Source organism: Cynocephalus volans, chromosome 13 (assembly GCF_027409185.1).
Source record: "Cynocephalus volans isolate mCynVol1 chromosome 13, mCynVol1.pri, whole genome shotgun sequence".
Lineage (NCBI taxonomy): Eukaryota > Metazoa > Chordata > Mammalia > Dermoptera > Cynocephalidae > Cynocephalus > Cynocephalus volans.
This window is the reverse complement of record NC_084472.1, coordinates 18,066,741-18,085,187: the sequence shown is the minus strand read 5'-3', so window position 1 is coordinate 18,085,187 and position 18,447 is coordinate 18,066,741. Positions and strand designations below refer to the sequence as shown.

The following is an 18,447-nucleotide window of genomic DNA, read 5'->3' as shown; positions in this document are numbered from 1 at the left end:
TCCATGGAATATTCTACAATTTATTTTTGTTTTTTCTCTCTCTCTCTCTCTTTTTTTTTTTTTTTTTTTGGTGCCTGGACAGTGCAGGGTTCTGAACCCTTGACCTTGGTATTATCAGCACCACGCTCTAACCAAGTGAGCTAACCGGCCACCCCCTGGGACATTCTACAATTTCTTATAGTCTCTTGTGGTCCAGTACACAAGGAGGAAAGTGTGCAAGGAGAGGGGTTAAGCCCTGCATTTCTTGGAGCACTGGAGTGCACGGCAGGGGAAGGGAGAGAGAAGGGTCACTTCACCCCATCCCACCTTCTTTACATTGGCTCCTATCAGAGATCAAAGGCACTTGGACTAGAAGTACCCGAAACCTACAGGGGACCAATTTCCAAGGCAAACCATCACCCCTGGGTGCCCGAGTGGTTTTAGTCCAAGAGATGACTCCAGGAAAGACAAGCGGCCACCGCTAGGGGGCGCCACGGCCTCCCCGCTAGGCGCCCACCCGCGGCGGCGCGCACGCGAGGCCTCCCACCGCGCGTGCGCTGAGGATGGACTTTGGCTCGCCTTTCCCCGACGCCCGGCCGGCAGGACCGGTGAAAAATTGCGCGACACGCAGGGAGCGTGGCGGCCATCTTCGTCTGCTGGGCATGTCAGCTGAGCCGGTTAGGGCTGAAGAGGAGCGCTGCGCAAGCGCACCCAAGACGGTCACAGGTAACTCCCATCTGACGGGCGAGGCGTCGCAGTCGTCGCCGGAAGTTTGGTGTTTGCGCCGCGGGGGAGGTGGCGGTCGCGGCAGAAGCCGCTGAGTGTCTCCTGATACCCGGATGTGAGGCGATCTGCTGGCTCCAGTTCGACCCTCGCCTAGCAAAGGAAGGAAGGTACGCGAACGTCCCTGACGGTCCCCGCCGCCCGCGTCCTTACCTCCCGTTTGCCAGCCCCTCCGGAGAGCGGACGATTCTTCCTCTCCCTCTTCCTGTCCCACCCTCTGTCGCGTTGCCTCGCACGCCTCTCCCTATCCTCTGGTCCCGGCTCTTCGCGACCCTGGGAAGGAGGTGGAAGGCTCGGAGATTCGGTCGCCTGAGGTAGGCAACTGACTTGCACGCTCGGCTGCCCAGTCGCCGCGTCACCTGCCGCTGCTTGGTGGAAGGTGAGTTAGTAGGGGACCATGACCGCAGACGGGTCACGGCCGGCGTTCCCAAGACGGCCGCGAGGGCTTCCAGAGCCCCGAGGTGGCGTGCAGCCTTTGCGGCTACTGGGGCAGCGTCGGTGCTGGCCCCGCAGGTAGCCGCGGGCCCTGTCTCCGCCCCGGGCGTTCTTCCTCCCCGGCGTTTCCTCCGAGCTAGTCTCGCCAGCCGTTGCGGGGCTGCGGTTCCTGCGGTTTGCTCACCTGCCCCCACCGAAACCCGCTGACCCGGCCTGAGCCCGGAGGCCTCTGCGGTCTGCGCGGCGGGATGTCGGGATCCTGTCTTCAGTGTGGGAGGGGAGCGGCGGCCCGGGCCCAAGGTCATGGAGTAATTCGGGTTGCAGTTGGGGGTCTGGGCACAGGTAGGGCTGCTCTGGGGTAGAAATGGGTGCCTTGAGGCCCATAGTGAACTTTATAGTGATAGATGCGAACGAAGGGAATTGGGTCTTCGATTTTATTACTGTTCATAAAATTGTTTTACAAAGGGGATTTATTTTGCCCAGGCGGAATGGGATAGCAAGTCCAAAAATTATTCCCCTCGCCACTAAATGATGCGTTCTGAAAACCCGGCACGGACAGTGTTTTCCAGGGGGGTGGAGCGCGGCGGGGGAGGAAGAGGAGGAAAGGAGTTAAACGTTGAGTTTGAGAAGTTCTGTGAACCATGTTTTCTGTAGTCTTTGAGAACTGAAATGGGATTCTTTCAGTAGGAAGTAATTGCAGTACACAGTATCTAAATAGTATTACAAAATGATATCTCTATAAATAGCCATTCAAAAAATGCCACTTAATGGAATAAGATGTGGTTGGCTTCCCCCCCCCCCCCCCCCGCCACCTAAACATTAATTTTTAAAAAACTGAATAAAACACGGATTTCAGTTGAAAATATCCAGGTTGCAGTGAACTGTGCTATATTCAGCGTGTTTTCTGATCAGGGCCTTAGTTTCTGCCTTACACATGACACCAATACCAATGGAATTTATTTATTTATTTATTTTCCCGAAAACAAATATTCTCACCACCTGGATACAAGTGGAATTAGAGAAGGCCGAGAAGTGCTTTAAAAGTGCTTAATTTGGAAGCTGCAAATCCAGGCCTAGAGCATGTGAAGAAATGAGAAAACTAGGACTGTAATAGAGCACCTCCGTGGCAGAGTATGCCTCTTAGATATGTAACTTTGGAAGCACGGTTTTTTTGACCAAATATGCTCTGGCTTATGAGCTTCTACCCACCTTAATCATTCCTGACTGAGGAAAATACGCTATTATTTCACCTTGCTCAATCAGTGTTACAATTCTGTAGTCAACAAGCAGTTTTTTAAAACACCTACCCCTTACAAAGTTTTGTTCTGGCATTTAAATTGATAAATTGTACTTACACAGAATAACTAAAAAAGGACCCTAATTCATGAATGCCGTTGAGTCCGTTTGCTGGATAACCCTTTTTAGCTTATTATAACTCAGAGCTGATTGTATTTATTCTAATAATGTAGATGACCAGCGTTGCACAATTCAAAATAATGGATTGACATTTTTTCATGACTTTTATTATGATGAGTTGTTTAGTTGATAATTAGAAACCAACTCCGATAAAATTGTTACCATAGATATTCACTTAAAGACTGTATTCATCCTTCTGAAACCCTGACTTTCTTATTTTTCTGGGCATCATTCATTGAAAATCCTTTGCCTCTATTTCTGCATAAGTTCTGTATTACAGATTTATTATACAACTGTAGTTAATTACTTTTGGCAAATACAGCATTCTGTTAACCTGGCCATCCTGTTGGGAGGGGCATTTAATAACTTTCGGATAATTGTGATATTCTTTGATTTTACAACAGAACTCAACAAGTGGTAATTTTTAAAGGGTTAGTTGTCGTGTGGAATCTGAAACCATATCTATATACTTTTTGTCTGTAGCATTAAAAGTCATTGATCTGTTTTGTACTTTTAGTTGATCTTTATCTTTTATGATTTTGATCCAGGAACCCCTTGAAAGGGTCTCTGGGATCTCAAGGGTCCCTGCACAACACTTTGAGAACTACTGTTTTAAGGTAAATAATTGAATGTTTAGAATTAAGGTAGTTATTGAAGCTGAAAGGAGGATAATGATAGTATGGAAATGGAGTCATCAAGTAGTCAAGTGAACCCAGAGATAGCTAAGCAAATACAGTTTTTTGTTGCTTAACCACATGTTCTGAGAAATGTGTTAGGTGATTTTATGGTTGTGTGAACATCATAAGAGTGTACTTACATAAACCTAGGTGGTATAGCCAACTATGCAGTTAGCCTATTGCTCTGACCACCATTATATATATGCAGTACGTTGTTGACCAAGACCTTATTTGTTGCATGACTGTATTTCCTTTTTTATGCTTTTTTCCATAAAAAAAAAATTATATCAGTAATGTTATTATAGCTGATACTTAATAGGTGCTTATGATATGCCAGGAGCTGTTTTAAGGACTTTATATTAGGAAATGTTTCTATTGTGGGATCTTTACTGATGGTTAAGAGAAAGGCAAATATAATTTTTTCTCCTACATATAGTACAGTCTTATTGACAAGTATTTTTCTTTATAACAGATATAGTTCAATTTTAGAAGATAAGAGTGTATACCACGTAGAGAATTTCTCTATAAACTATTTGAGGATAGGAATATGTCTATCCCTAGCATCTATCACTGTATTTATTTATTTATTTGGCTGGTACAGGGAATATCAGTGTATATATTTAAAATATATGGTTTTAAGTTTGGTGGTTAGCTCACTTGGCTAGGGCATGGTGCTGAGAACACCATGGTCAAGGGTTCGGATCCCCTTATTGGCCAGCCACTAAAACAAACAAACAAACAAACAAACAAAATATATATATGTATATATATATAGAGAGAGAGAGAGAGAGAGAGAGCGCGCGAGAGAGAGAGAGAGAGAGAGAGAGTGTTTTAGTCTATCTTAGCTTATTAGAAAATTGAGTTACATATTAAATAAAACAAATACTGGTAGTGTTTAAGAAGATAATCTTCTGAACATGGAAATTTGAAATTTATTTTGTTCAACTAGTAGACTTATTTTAAAAATCTGATGCACATTAAAATCTATATCATTTCAGATTCACTTTTTTTTGTAACAGGTTTAATATAATTCACCTTTAAAATATACAGTTCAAGGGCCGGCCTGTGGCTCACTTGGGAGAGTGTGGTGCTGATAACACCAAGGCCACGGGTTTGGATCCCTATATAGGGATGGCTGGTTAGCTCACTTGGGAGAGCGTGGTGCTGACAACACCAAGTCAAGGGTTAAGATCCCCTTACCGGTCATCTTTAAAAAAAAAAAAAAATACAATTCATTGTTTTTTAGTATATACAGAGTTGTGCAACCCTTAATACTGTTTAATTTTAGGATATTTTTTTCATCAACCCAAAAAGAAGTCCTTTATAGATTTGTCTTTATATAGTCTTTATAGATTTGTCTATTTTGGGCATTTTATACGAATGGAATCATATGATATTTGGCCTTTTGTGATTGGCTTCTTTTACTTAGCATGATGTTAGTTTTGATGTTTCATACATGCTGTAGCGTGTCAGTACTTTATTCCTTCTTATGACTGAATAAAATAGTCCATCATATGGTTATACTACATTTTGTTTATCTGTTTATCAGTTGATGGACATTTGTGTTGGGTCCACTTTTTGGCTATTATGAATAATGCTGCTATGAGCATTTGTATACAAGTTATTGTGTAGGCATATCCAGGTTCACTTCTGAGCTTTCCCCATATATTTTACATAGATTATTTATAAGTAGTATATGTACATTCTGTTTTTTAATTTCACTACTAAATATATTCATTTTTGATGTCAAAGGTTCAAACAATGCAGAAATGTGAAAAGTAAAATGTGATCATATTCCTTCATTCTTTGTACACATTTCATCTCTCTCCAACTTTTACTTCCCCAGAGGTAACCACTGTCAACGTTTTAGTGTGTATTCTTTCAGTGTATTTTCTGTGTGTCGTGCACACCTATATGTGACACATTAATTTATATGTCTTACAAAATTATTTTATATTTATGCATGTTAATGTACCTATTATTTCTTATGAGTATAAAAGTTCTACCTTGGCAATAAATTTATTGTTAAATTTTATTGTTCCTCTTTTGGGCATTTGGGCTGTTTTGAATATTTTTGGTAATATGTTTTGTTGTTGTCATCATTGCTGTCATTATATAAATCCCTTTTTTTTTTTGCCTTTTTTTTTGATGTGAGTGGATGGTAGTGTAATAATTTTTAGAAGAGGCGTAACAGCATGAGTTTTGATTTGACTGGCAGTTGAGTTTAAGATGACTTTAAGACCTCAGAATGGAGATGTCCAATAGACTGTTGGGTATCTGAGTAGCACTAGGGATGGATATCAGTGCGGGAATATTCACTTGTATGTTAACAGTTTATAGGTAGTAATTGAAAGTATGGATATAGATGAAATTATCTAGTGAGTTTTGTGATGAGAGGACAAAAACCTGGGGAATGCTCATTTATAAGAGGCTGATGGAGGAAGAGAGCTTAAAAAATTATATTAAAGAAATTGCCCATGTCTAGCTTTTTTAGAGTTTTAATTAATAGTGTTGAGTTTTACGGATAATACCTATTATCAGTCTGAGAACATTATAAAAATTTGGTGATTTATTTTCCTATCAATGATTAATTATGAGAACATTTTTTACAGTGATATTTCTGCTTCTTTTCTTAGGATAAACTTTGCTTGGTCATAGTGGATATCTTGTTGCTAAAATATTATTGATTTGGGGCTTATAGTTTTCTTTTTAGTTTTTTCTTTTTTTTTTTTTTTTTTTTTTTTTTTTGTCGTTTTTTCGTGACCGGCACTCAGCCAGTGAGTGCACCGGTCAGTCCTATATAGGATCCGAACCCGCGGCGGGAGCGTCGCCGCGCTCCCAGCGCAGCACTCTACCAAGTGCGCCACGGGCTCGGCCCTAGTTTTTTCTTATTAACTTTTACATTCCCAACCATAATTGCCACATAAAATCAGTTAATGAGCATACAACCGTCTTATATTTTGGAGCCATTTGTGTAATAGCGAGATTTATTCTTTGAATGTTTGGAAAAATTTATTAGGGGCAGTAATGCCTGGTGTTATTGTGGTGTGTGTGTTTTCGGTTGTATTCTCTGTTAATGATCTATTGTTGCTTCAGTTGTGACATTTTGTGTGTTTTTAGTAGTGATTAGTTGAAACTTAAATGTTCTTTAAAATGATTTAAAAAAAATTTTTTTTAAATTTATTTATTGAATCAAAATTGATCATACGTATTTTGGGTGTTGAATATTGAGATATGTTGATCAAATCAATATTACTAGCATATATATTGATACAAATGGTAATTATTCTTTATGCCCCTTGTCCAGTCTCTCCCCTTCTCCCATTCCCTCCCCCTCCCCCCTCTAATTACCCTAGATTTTCTCTCCTTCTGAAAGAATCATGGTTACTCTGTTAATTGGTTGCCTAGTTGGTCTGTCCAATGCTGAAAGATGTGATTGGGTCCCCCAATATTATCATAGAGCAGATGCTTGTTCTGTCACTCTGAAATGGGCTTTGTGGAAAGAGACATCCTCTCTTTTCTTTGTCTCTGCTGGTGACTCTCCTTGTGTGAATGCACTCCAGTGGTTGGCGGACCATCTGCGTGGTAGTTGTGGTGTCTAGTTACTTTCGTGGCAGCCATGGTTATTGTGGAGGCTGTGGTGGGCCACCCACATGGAGGTGCTGTTTTTGGTATGCTCCTTGGCACTGGTGGTATGCCTGGTTGCGGGGTGTGTCTGGTCCCCTTCTCCATGCCTCAGGTCACCAGGTGAGATCCCAGGAGCTGGCTCGGTGTGCCTGGTTGTGGGAGGGGGGTCTAGTCCCCTTCTCCATGCCCCAGGTCTCTGGGTGGGCCCCGAGGCAGTGGTGCAGTGTGCCTGGTTGAGGGAGGGCGTTCTGGTCTCCTCCATGTTCCGGGTCTCTGGGCGGGCCCCAAGGCGCTGGCATGCCGTGCCTGGTTGTGGGAGGAGGGTCCAGTCCCCTTCTCCATGCCCCGGATCCCTGGGCAGGTCCCGAGGTGCTGGAGCAGTGTGCCTGGTTGTGGGAGAGAGGTCCGGTCCCCTTCTCCATGCTTCGGGTCACCAGGTTGGCCGTGAGGTGCTGGCCTGGTGTGCCTGGTTGTGGGGGAGAGGTCTGGTTCCTTTCTCCATGCTTCAGGACCCTGGGCGGGCACCAAGGTTCAAAATGATTTTTAATCTCTGTTTAGTAGGCATTTTAGAGTGTGAGAAATACTTGGATTACTTTAAATAATAGGAGTTCATTGGAAAGATACACAGAAAATAAAGAAAACTATTTACTGAGCTAGATCTCTGTCATTATAGCAGTAGGTCTCAACTAGGAGTGATTTTGCTTCTTAGGGAACATTTGGCAGTGTCTGAAGATAGTTTAGTTGGAGAAGAAAACTATGATTGAAGAGTTTCTGGTGGCCAGTAGGATTACAACAATGAAGAAAGGTAGAAAGTACAAAAGCAGAATGGCAAAAACCTTAAAAGTGGAAAGAATTTTGCATAAGACACAATATGGCTGTGCTGGGAAAACTGTAGGCCTCTTAATGCGATATAGCCTGTTTAGAAGATGTTTTAGTTTCCTATGTCTGCTCTAAGAAATTACTGGAAACTTGATGCCTTAAAACAACAGAAGTTTATTCTCTTACAGTTCTGGAGGCCAGAAGTCTGAAATCAAGGTGTCATCATGGCTACACTCCCTCCAAAGGCTTTAGAGGAGAATTCTTCCCTTGCCTCCTCCAGCTTCCGGTGGTTGCCCTGGCATTGCTGGGCCTGTAAACATATTACTCCAATCTCTGCCTCCATTTCACATTATTTTCTCTTTTCTGTGTCTGACTCTTTCTGTCTCTCTCTTACAGGGATACTTTTTATTGGATTTAGGGCTCACCTGGATAATCCAGAATGATCTCATCTCAAGATAATTATGTCTGCAAAGACCTTTTTTTTCCAAATGAGATCACATTCACAGGTTCTGGGGATTAAGATATAGACATCTGTTTTGGGGCCACTATTTAGCCTACTACTGGAGAGTTTTAGAGAAAAGAGGATAGTTTGGAAAGATCCAATTTTTAATTAAGACTAGGAAGTAGAATATGTATTATGTGAAGAGCTTGAAGTTGCTTATTTTCATAGGAAAAGAGTTCATGTGGGCCCTGTGCAAAGAGTTAAGAAAGAGGGAAGATCAGCAGTGGAAGGAGAGTTAGGAGGAAGGTAGTAAAGGAAAAGAACTGATGTGAGGAGCTTGCCTCGATTGGTGGGAATGGATCTATGCAAATTGATGGCCTTATGTTTGAGCGGTCTGATGTTCTTGACAGACCTTGTAGTCTTTGATTTGTGTCATGTTTAAGCACAGTATTGCTGAAAAGTTATTTTATTCTGTTGTCTCAGAAGAGAAATCTTCCCTAGCCAGTTAAATGGCTTTCTGAATTTGTACCAGTGTTTTATGGAACTGAAGAGGCTTTTGTAATGGCTTATGGGAAAAAGTACTTCATTATATTATTTTGGGATTGAGAGGTGTACTGAGCTGTATTCTGCAGTTATCTTCTGATAGAATCACTGCACCTTGAGATGGCTAGAAGGTTCCACTGGTGTTTGAAATATCAAGAACAGATTGGGTAAAATAGTCCTAGGGTTGTGTAGAAAAAGGTTTTAATTTTAAGAAGTGATTTGGAGGGGGAATGTGGTTACATTGAGGTGATACAGTAATTTTTTAAATTTGACTTGATGTCATCTATTAATAAAATTCTTAAAAATGAATCATTTCTGTGTTCTTTTTATTAATTGTACTTGGTTATGGTAGACCATTTGGCTGTGCTCATGTTCTGTTAAAAATGTTTTTGCTAATTTGCTTTACTTCAGACTTTTTATATGTGCTTTTGTATAAAATTGGAGTGTGTGTATGTATGCTCGTTTTGGTATTAAAACTAAATGCCAAATGTTTTGGGGGATAACTTTTCCTTTGCTGCATTGTGGAACAAAAAATTACTGGTTCTTTGAAAGCAGGAGCTGTTTCCTCTGTCTGGAACACTTAGCCTCAGGTGGGAATGTGCTTAATGCATCCAAGGAATAGCAAGGGGACTAGTGTGACAGGAGCCAACTGGAGCAGGGGCAAGACTAGGAAGCAGTTAATAGTTAACACTGAACCTTTGTTTTTCCTCTGAAATAAGAAGTCTCTGAAGGGTTTTGAATAGAGAAGTAACAGAGCCTGACTTAAATTTTAAAACAATCACCTTGGTTCCTGTTGAGAATGAACTGAAGGAGAGGTAGAGTAGGGACCAGGGCTAGAGTCAGGGTTATCAATTAGGAATCTGTTGCAAAAATCCAGGGGAGGGATAAGGGTGGCTTGGACCAGGATGGTAGTTATAGAGATATGTGATCATATTCTGGATGTATTTTGAAGGTAGACAGATTTGTTAATGATGGATTGGTTGGATATGAATTTCAAGAGACGAGTCAGGAGGTGACTCTAGTGACAGGTATGGCTATTTTATTGATTTGTAGGATGTCTAAACAATAGTTGAGGATGAACTTGCCATTTACTGAGATGGGGAAATTCCTTTGGAAGCTTTAGATTTAGGAGGAAAGATTCAGAGTTCAGATATGGGCATGTTAAGGTTTGAGATGTTTTTTATTAGCCTAGTGAAAATCTCTTCCTGCATAGTATTCCCATGAATTAAAAATTTTCTGTATCTTGAGTTATATTTTACATTTCTAGGTTTTTTTTCCCCTTAACATTTTACTTTGAGACATGATTGAAAAATCTTACAGGTATGTACATGGAAAAGTAAGACACAGTCACAGCCAAGTGAAGATAATCTAACCAGAAAGCTTCAATGCCTGTCAGCTAATATTGAAGCTGAATCTAAATTCTTTAATCTGTTCTTGTTTTCTTTGACCTGCTGAGTCAATTGGGATAATTATTTTCAGAATATATACTGTATGTATACTCTGAATTTTAAAAAGTGGTTAAAACCTTATGTGCCAATAAAGTAGATCTGTTGAATGCCAGGATAAATTGACAGAAATGCAGTAGGAGTGGAGAACTTTTTGAAAAGTTTTGAGGTAATACATGTACATGTTATTAAAGTCACACTGCACTAAAAGCCTTAGAATGACAAATATTCCACTTCTCACCTCTCCCCATCCCCAACACCTTTCTCCAGAGGCATCCATTTTTACTCCTCTAGCTCTTTCTCTTAGTATCTAGGTCCATATTTTTGGTGGTACGCAATAATTGTTACTTGTATATTTTGATTTATCAGTTTCACATGTTATTGACTTTCTGCCTTGGTAATTGAGAATTTAGCTCTCCTACTCTCTTCCTCATATCCCCTTAACAGAACTTTATTTCAGTTATTGGTTAAACCAATAATGAGTGTTGTTATAGCTGTGTAAATACTGTTTACTGCTGAGCTAGGTGTTCTTCTGAAAGTATATCCCCTTTGGAGTTAGTTATTGCCTAACTTTTCTTTTGTGTGATTTTTCTAAGATACTAGGGCAATTTTTTTTTCAGACATCACATTCCTGGCATTAATATTTTTCATACTCAAACATCAGGTACAATTACTTCCCTATCCTACACCTACTAGCCTCATGTTTCCTTTTGGGATCTTTCATCCATCTCTTTAATTGTGGACTGGTTGCTCTCTTAGCCTGTTCATCAAAGTAGTATTTGTACGGTTAATACTCTTACTGGCAGCACAGGAAGAGCATGTGATAGTTTCTTCTCTCTCTCTACTCTGCCATTTTCTGCCATGTGAGACCTTGCGTAGCTGTGAAACCACCATACAAAAAGACCCTCACCAGATGTGTTCCCTGGACTTTGGACTTCCCAACTTCCAAAACTTGTGACACCTGCCATCACTGTTGCCACCACTAAGACCTTCACCATCTGTGTTCCCTAGACTTTGGACTTCCAACCTCTGAAACTACATATCAGCTTTCTTTTGGTTGGTGTTTACAAGACCCCTGGGTCACTGTCACCACCACCAGATGGACTTTGGACTGCCCAGCCTCAGAAACTTGGTTCTTCACAGCAACATCTTAGTCAATAGTGTCAAACCTGTGGACTGTGAAACCCCCTGCCACAATGAATAAACATCAAGAAAAGATACCAGAAATACGAAAAACCAAGAAAGTACACCACCAAAGGATAATAACTATCAAGCTCTAGATCCTGTAGAACAAGAAGCCCCTGAAATGACTGACAAGGAATTTCGAGTGATAATTCTAAGGAAACTGAATGAGATACAAGAAAACTCAGCTAGACATCATGATGAAACGAGGAAAAGTATACAGGACCTAAAAGAAGAAATGTACAAGGAAATCAATGCCCTGAAAAAAAATGTGGCAGAACTTGCCAAACTGAAGAAGTTATTCAGTGAAATAAAAAACACAACGGAGTGTTTAACCAGCAGGCTTGTCGAAGTTGAAGAGAGAACCTCAGAACTTGAAGATGGGCTGTTTGAAATAACACACGCAGACAAAAAAAAAAGAAAAAAGAATAAAAGGCATTGAAGAAAATCTGAGAGAGATATCAGATAACCTTAAGCGCTCAAATATCTGAGTCATGGGTATTCCAGAAGGGGAGGAAAACGGAGATGGCACTGAAAACATATTCAACAAAATAGTGGCAGAAAACTTCCCAGGTATAGGAAAAATCACAGATCTTCAGATGCAGGAAGCTCAACGATCTCCAAATGTATTCAACCCAAAAAGGTCTTCTCCAAGACGTGTTATAGTCAAATTGGCAAAACTCAAAGACAAAGAGAGAATCTTAAAAGCTGCAAGAGAGAAGCATCAAATCACCTATAAGGGAGCCCCAATCAGGCTAACATCAGACTTTTCATCACAAACCCTAAAAGCCAGAAAGGAATGGGATGATATATTCAAAATACTAAAAGACAGAGATTGCCAGCCAAGAATACTCTACCCTGCAAGGCTATCATTCCGAAATGAAGGGCAAATAGTATATTTCTCAGACAACCAAAAACTGCAGGAGTTCACCACCACACAACCACCCTTACAAGAAATCCTCAAGGGAGTACTGGGTTTGGTTCCTGAAAAATAACTACCACTGCCATAAAAACCCAAGAAAAATCAAAACCCACTAGTATAATAAAAATGGCATTCATGAAGAGAAAACAAACAAACAAAAAGTCTATCTACAACCCAAGGAACCAACAAACACAGAAACCAAACAGTAAATCAGAAAGCAAGAAACAAAAGACACCTAAGACAACCAAACAACAATCAGTAAAATGCTAGGAATAAATCAACACTTTTCAATAACAACTCTTAATGTAAAAGGCTTAAATTCCCCAATCAAAAGACACACACTGGCTGACTGGATTAAAAAGGAGGACCCAACTATATGCTGCCTGCAAGAGACCCACCTCACCCATAAAGACTCACATACACTAAGAGTGAAATGATAGAAAAAGATTTACCATGCAAACAGAAAAGAAAAACAAGCTGGAGTAGCTATTCTTATATCTGACAAAGTAGACTTTAAACTAAAAACCATAAAAAGAGACAATGAGAAGACATAACAATCATAAATATATACGCACCCAATGTTGGAGCAGCCAGATTTATAAAACAAACTCTATTAGACCTAAAGAAGGAAATAGACACTAATACCATAATAGCAGGGGACCTGAACACCCCACTGTCAATATTGGACAGATCATCTAGGCAAAGAATCAGTAGAGAAGCACAAGATCTAAACAATACTCTAGACCAATTGGATTTGGCAGATATCTACAAAACATTCCGTCCAACAACCTCAGAATATTCATTCTTCTCATCAGCACATGGATCATTCTCCAGGATAGATCACATATTAGGTCACAAATCAAGTCTCAACAAATTCAAAAAAATTGGAATTATCCCATGTATTTTCTCAGATCATAATGGATTAAAACTAGAAATCAATAACAAACGAAATTCTGGAAACTATACAAACACATGGAAATTAAACAGCATTCTACTTAATGACAAATGGGTCCAAGAAGAAACCAAGCAGGAAATCAAAAAATTTATTGAAACTAATGAAAATAATGATACATCATACCAAAACCTGTGTGATACTGCAAAAGCAGTACTCGGGAAAATTTATTGCATTAAATTCTTACTTCAGAAGAACGGAAAGCTGGCAAGTGAACAACATTACACTTCACCTTAAAGATCTAGTAAAACAAGAACAATCCAAACCTAAAGTTAGCAGACGGAAAGAAATCATTAAAATCAGAGCAGAACTTAATGAAATTGAAACCCAGAAAACAATACAAAAGATCGATGAATCAAAAAGTTGGTTTTTTGAAAAGATAAATAAAATTGACAAACCATTAGCATGGCTAACAAAAAAAAAGAAGAGAGAACATTCATATAACAAAAATTAGAAATGAAAAAGGTGATATTACAACTGATCCATCTGAAATACAAGGAATCATTCGAGACTACTATAAACAACTATACGCCAACAAGTTGGAAAATCTGGAGGAAATGGATAAATTTCTGGACACACACAAGCTCCCAAAACTGAGCCATGAAGATGTACAACATCTGAACAGACCAATAACAATAAAGGAGATTGAAGCTGTTATCAGAAGGCTTCCAACAAAGAAAAGCCCAGGACCAGATGGATTCACAGCAGAGTTTTACCAAACATTCGAAGAGGAATTGACACCGATTCTTTCCAAACTATTCCAAAAGATTGAAACAGATGCAAATCTCCCAAACTCATTCTATGAAACAAACATCATTCTGATACCAAAACCAGGTAAAGATATAACCAAAAAAGAAAACTACAGGCCGATATTTTTGATGAATATAGATGCAAAAATCCTCACTAAAATACTAGCAAACAAAATACAGCTACACATACGTAAGATTATTCACCACGATCAGGTGGGATTCATCCCAGGGATGCAAGGTTGGTTCAGCATACGCAAATCAATAAATGTGATACACCATATTAATGAAATCAAACACAAGGACCATATGATCATCTCTATAGATGCTGAAAAAACATTTGATAAGATTCAACATCCATTCATGACAAAGACCCTCTATAAGTTAGGTATAGATGGAAAGTATCTCAACATAATCAAAGCCATATATGATAAACCCATTCCCAATATAATCCTGAATGTGGAAAAGCTGAAAGCTTTTCCTTTAAGAACAGGAACTAGACAAGGATGCCCACTCTCACCACTCCTATTCAACATAGTGTTGGAAGTGCTAGCCAGAGCAATCAGAGAAGAGAAGGAAATAAAGGGCATCCAGATTAGAAAAGATGAAGTCAAACTGTCCCTGTTTGCAGATGACATGATCCTATATATCAAACAGCCTAAAGCCTCTACAAAAAACTCTTGGAGGTGATAAATGATTTCAGCACAGCAGCAGGATACAAAATCAACACACAAAAATCAGTAGCATTTCTATTCTCCAATAGTGAACATGCAGAAAGAGAAATGAAGAAAGCATGCCCGTTTACAATAGCCACCAAAACAATAAAATACTTAGGAATTGAGTTAACCAAGGATGTCAAAAATCTCTATAATGAGAACTACAAACCCCTGCTGAGAGAAATTAGAGAGGATACAAGAAGATGGAAAGATATCCCATGCTTTTGGATTGGAAGAATCAACATAGTGAAAATGTCCATACTACCCAAAGTGATATACAAATTCAACTCCATCCACATCAAAATTCCAATGACATTTTTCTCAGAAATGGAAAGAACTATCCAGACATTTATATGGAATAACAAAAGTCCACGCATAGCCAAAGCAACCCTGAGCAAAAAAAAAAATAAATAAATAAAGCTGGATGCCTAACACTACCTGACTTTAAACTATACTACAAAGCTATAATAACCAAAACAGTATGGTACTGGCATAAAAACAGACACACTGATCAATGGAATAGAATAGAGAATCCAGAAATCAACCCACACACCTACAGCCATCTGATCTTTGACAAAGGCACCAAGCCTATACACTGGGTAAGAGACTGCCTCTTCAGCAAATGGTGCTGGGATAACTGGATATCAATATGCAGAAGAATGAAACTAGACCCATACCTTTCATCATACACTAAAGTCAACTCAAAATGGATTAAAGAATTAAATATACACCCTGAAACAATAAAACTTCCTAAAGAAAACATAGGAGAAACACTTCAGGAAGTAGGACTGGATGCAGACTTCATGAATACGCCCCAAAAGCATGGGCAACCAAAGGAAAAAATAAACAAATGGGATTATATCAAACTAAAGAGCTTCTGCACAGCAAAAGAAACAATTAACAGAGTTAAAAGACAACCAACAGAGTGGGAGAAAATATTTGCAAAATATACATCTGACAAAGGATTAATGTCCAGAATATACAAGGAACTCAAACAACTTTATAAGAAAAAAACAAGCAACCCAATTAAAAAATGGGCAAAAGAGCTAAGTAGGCATTTCTCTAAGGAAGATATACAAATGGCCAACAGACATATGAAAAAATGCTCAACGTCACTCAGCATCCGGGAAATGCAAATCAAAACCACACTGAGATACCATCTCACCCCAGTTAGGATGGCTAAAATCCAAAAGACTCTGAACGACAAATGCTGGCGAGGTTGCGGAGAAAAAGGAACTCTCATACATTGTTGGTGGGACTGCAAAATGGTGCCGCCTCTATGGAAAATGGTATGGAGGTTCCTCAAGCAATTGCAGATAGATCTGCCATATGACCCAGCTATCCCACTGCTGGGAATATACCCAGAGGAATGGAAATCATCAAGTCGAAGGTATACCTGTTCCCCAATGTTCATGGCAGCACTCTTTACAATAGCCAAGAGTTGGAACCAGCCCAAACGTCCATCATTGGATGAGTGGATACGGAAAATGTGGTATATCTACACAATGGAATACTACTCAGCTATAAAAACGAATGAAATACTGCCATTTGCAACAACATGGATGGATCTTGAGAGAATTATATTAAGTGAAACAAGTCAGGCACAGAAAGAGAAATACCACATGTTCTCCCTTATTGGTGGGAGCTAAAAATAAATAAATAAGTTCACACACACACACCCCCCCACACACACACACAAAAACTGGGGAGGAGAAGAAGACATAACAATTACAATTCCTTGAAGTTGACATGACAAGCGTACAGAAAGGACATTGTTGGGTGGCAGGGGGGAGAGGGAGGAGGGAGGGAGGTTTCTGTGATGGGCCACTATAATCAACCACATTGTATATCGACAAAATGAAATTTTTAAAAAAAATGAAAGAAAAACAAATAAAAAAAAAAGGAAAGTCATAAAAATGTTTAGTTCATAACAGTAGAAAAAAAAAAATTCTCTTACTGACAGCACAGGAAAGTTACCATTATCCAGTGTTCTCATGAACATTTGGTGTTCCCAAACATTTTAATTTTAGCCATTCTGGTGGGCTGTCCTTTTTGATTATGCCTTTTTCCTTTTTCTTTTCTCCCTCCCTCCCTTCCTCTCTTTCTTCCTTTTTTTTTTTGTTGTTGTTGTTACAAGGTTGTTTATATTTCTTGCTCATTTTTCTCTTTGGTTGACTGTTTTATTCATTTGTAGGATGTCTTTATATATAATCTGTGCATATTAATCCTTTGCAAGTTATGTTTCATCTTTCATATTTTATGTGTATAGTCAGTACATTTGGCAATGACTTTGGTACATGGTATGGGGTAGGGATCTGATTTCACTTTTTCTCCCACGTTATATCCAGTTATCCCAGCACTGTTCCCAGGTTGCGGTACTATTTATCATAAATCAAATGACCATATATGTGTGGTCTGATTGTGGCCTCTCTTGTTTTGTGTCATTGGTCTATTTCATTGGTTTTTTTTTTTTATCTCTGAACCAATATCACATGTTATTGTGATTGTATAGTAAGTCTTGATATCAGGTGGGACAAGTCCATCCACCTTGTGGTATTTTAAGTGTGATTTCTAGTGGCTTATGTAGAAAAGATTTTCTTAATTTCCAAACATCTGGACGTTTTCCACTCAGAGTTTTGAGGTTATTCATTTTTAATATAATCGCATTGTGATCAGAAAACATACACTATCTCATTTCTTAGATGTTTGCGGAGACTTGCTTTAGGTGTTATGTTTGGTAATATTTTTGTAAATGTTCTGTGTGTGCTTGAATGTGTTTTGCAGTTGTTGGGGTCATGGTGTGTATGTGTATAACTCCATCCATTAAATCAAATTTGAGATTAATTCTGTTCGTGTGTTCTGTATACTTGTTTTGTTTTTTTGTTTACTTGTTCTATCTATTGCCGAGAGAGGTGCGTCCAGAACTCCCAATTACAGCTTTGGATTTGTATATTTTTCGTTGTATTTCTGTCACTTAGAGGATTATATATGTTTTTGGTGGATTATTTATTTTTAGACTATGTTCTTAGAGGTATGCAGTTTGAAAATGTTATATTTTCTTGTTGAATTGAACCTTTTATTATTGTGATATGACCTGCTTAATCTCTAATATTGCTTTTTGTCTTAAAGTTCCTAACTTGATATTAATGTAGCTACACTAACTTTCTTTTGGTTAGTGTTTGTATAGTTTCTTTCTTTCTTTTTCCTTTCAATCTTTTTGTATCCTTATGTTATAAGTATATTTCACAGTCTTGGTTTATCTAGAAGATTTAATCCATTGGCATATAGCTTATGATATATGGAGTTAAATGTCTTATTTTGTGCTTGTTTTTTACAGTCTGTTGTAGGTTCATTTTTCTCTTTTGCTTATTTTATATTAAGCATCATATTATTGGGAAATGATGTCAATAATAAGTTGCTTTCATCTGCAACTTAAAACGTCAGTTATCATCTTTGCCCGTCATTCACGGTGGCTGAGGAGGTGAGATAAGAAACAACATAAAATAGCTGCTCTCTCTTATGTCCTCTATGTCCTCTATGTCTCTCTATAGTCCTCTCTTATGCAGATGGCCATGAAGCCTAAATTAAAAGTAATGGTTATTTTCTTTATCTCCCTATTTCAAGTTTGTTTATGCCAGCACTGGGCTGGATAAATTATTACTGTTTTTAACTTGGTGGTGGTTCATTCTGTGGGATCTGAGTGCTTAGTGGCCCTGTCTTTCTTGTCCATTGACCAAAATACTGGACAGGGGTGTTCCAGTGA

General features: G+C 39.1%; 1 protein-coding gene across 9 annotated transcripts in view; it reads left to right on the top strand.

The window, feature by feature from the left end:
* The first annotated feature begins 582 nt into the window (after positions 1–582).
* The window catches only part of ESCO1 (establishment of sister chromatid cohesion N-acetyltransferase 1), a 70,938-nt gene continuing 53,073 nt past the window's right edge, over positions 583–18,447 (top strand). For 2 of the 9 annotated variants that reach the window (XM_063077143.1, XM_063077142.1), the window contains exons 1-2: positions 585–1,141; positions 3,162–3,230. The gene's annotated coding sequence lies outside the window, so the exon portion shown is untranslated. Of the gene's footprint in view, positions 1,146–3,161; positions 3,231–18,447 lie in introns of all 9 variants that reach the window. The other 7 variants (XM_063077145.1, XR_010021506.1, XM_063077148.1 and 4 more) reach the window with 7 other exon arrangements.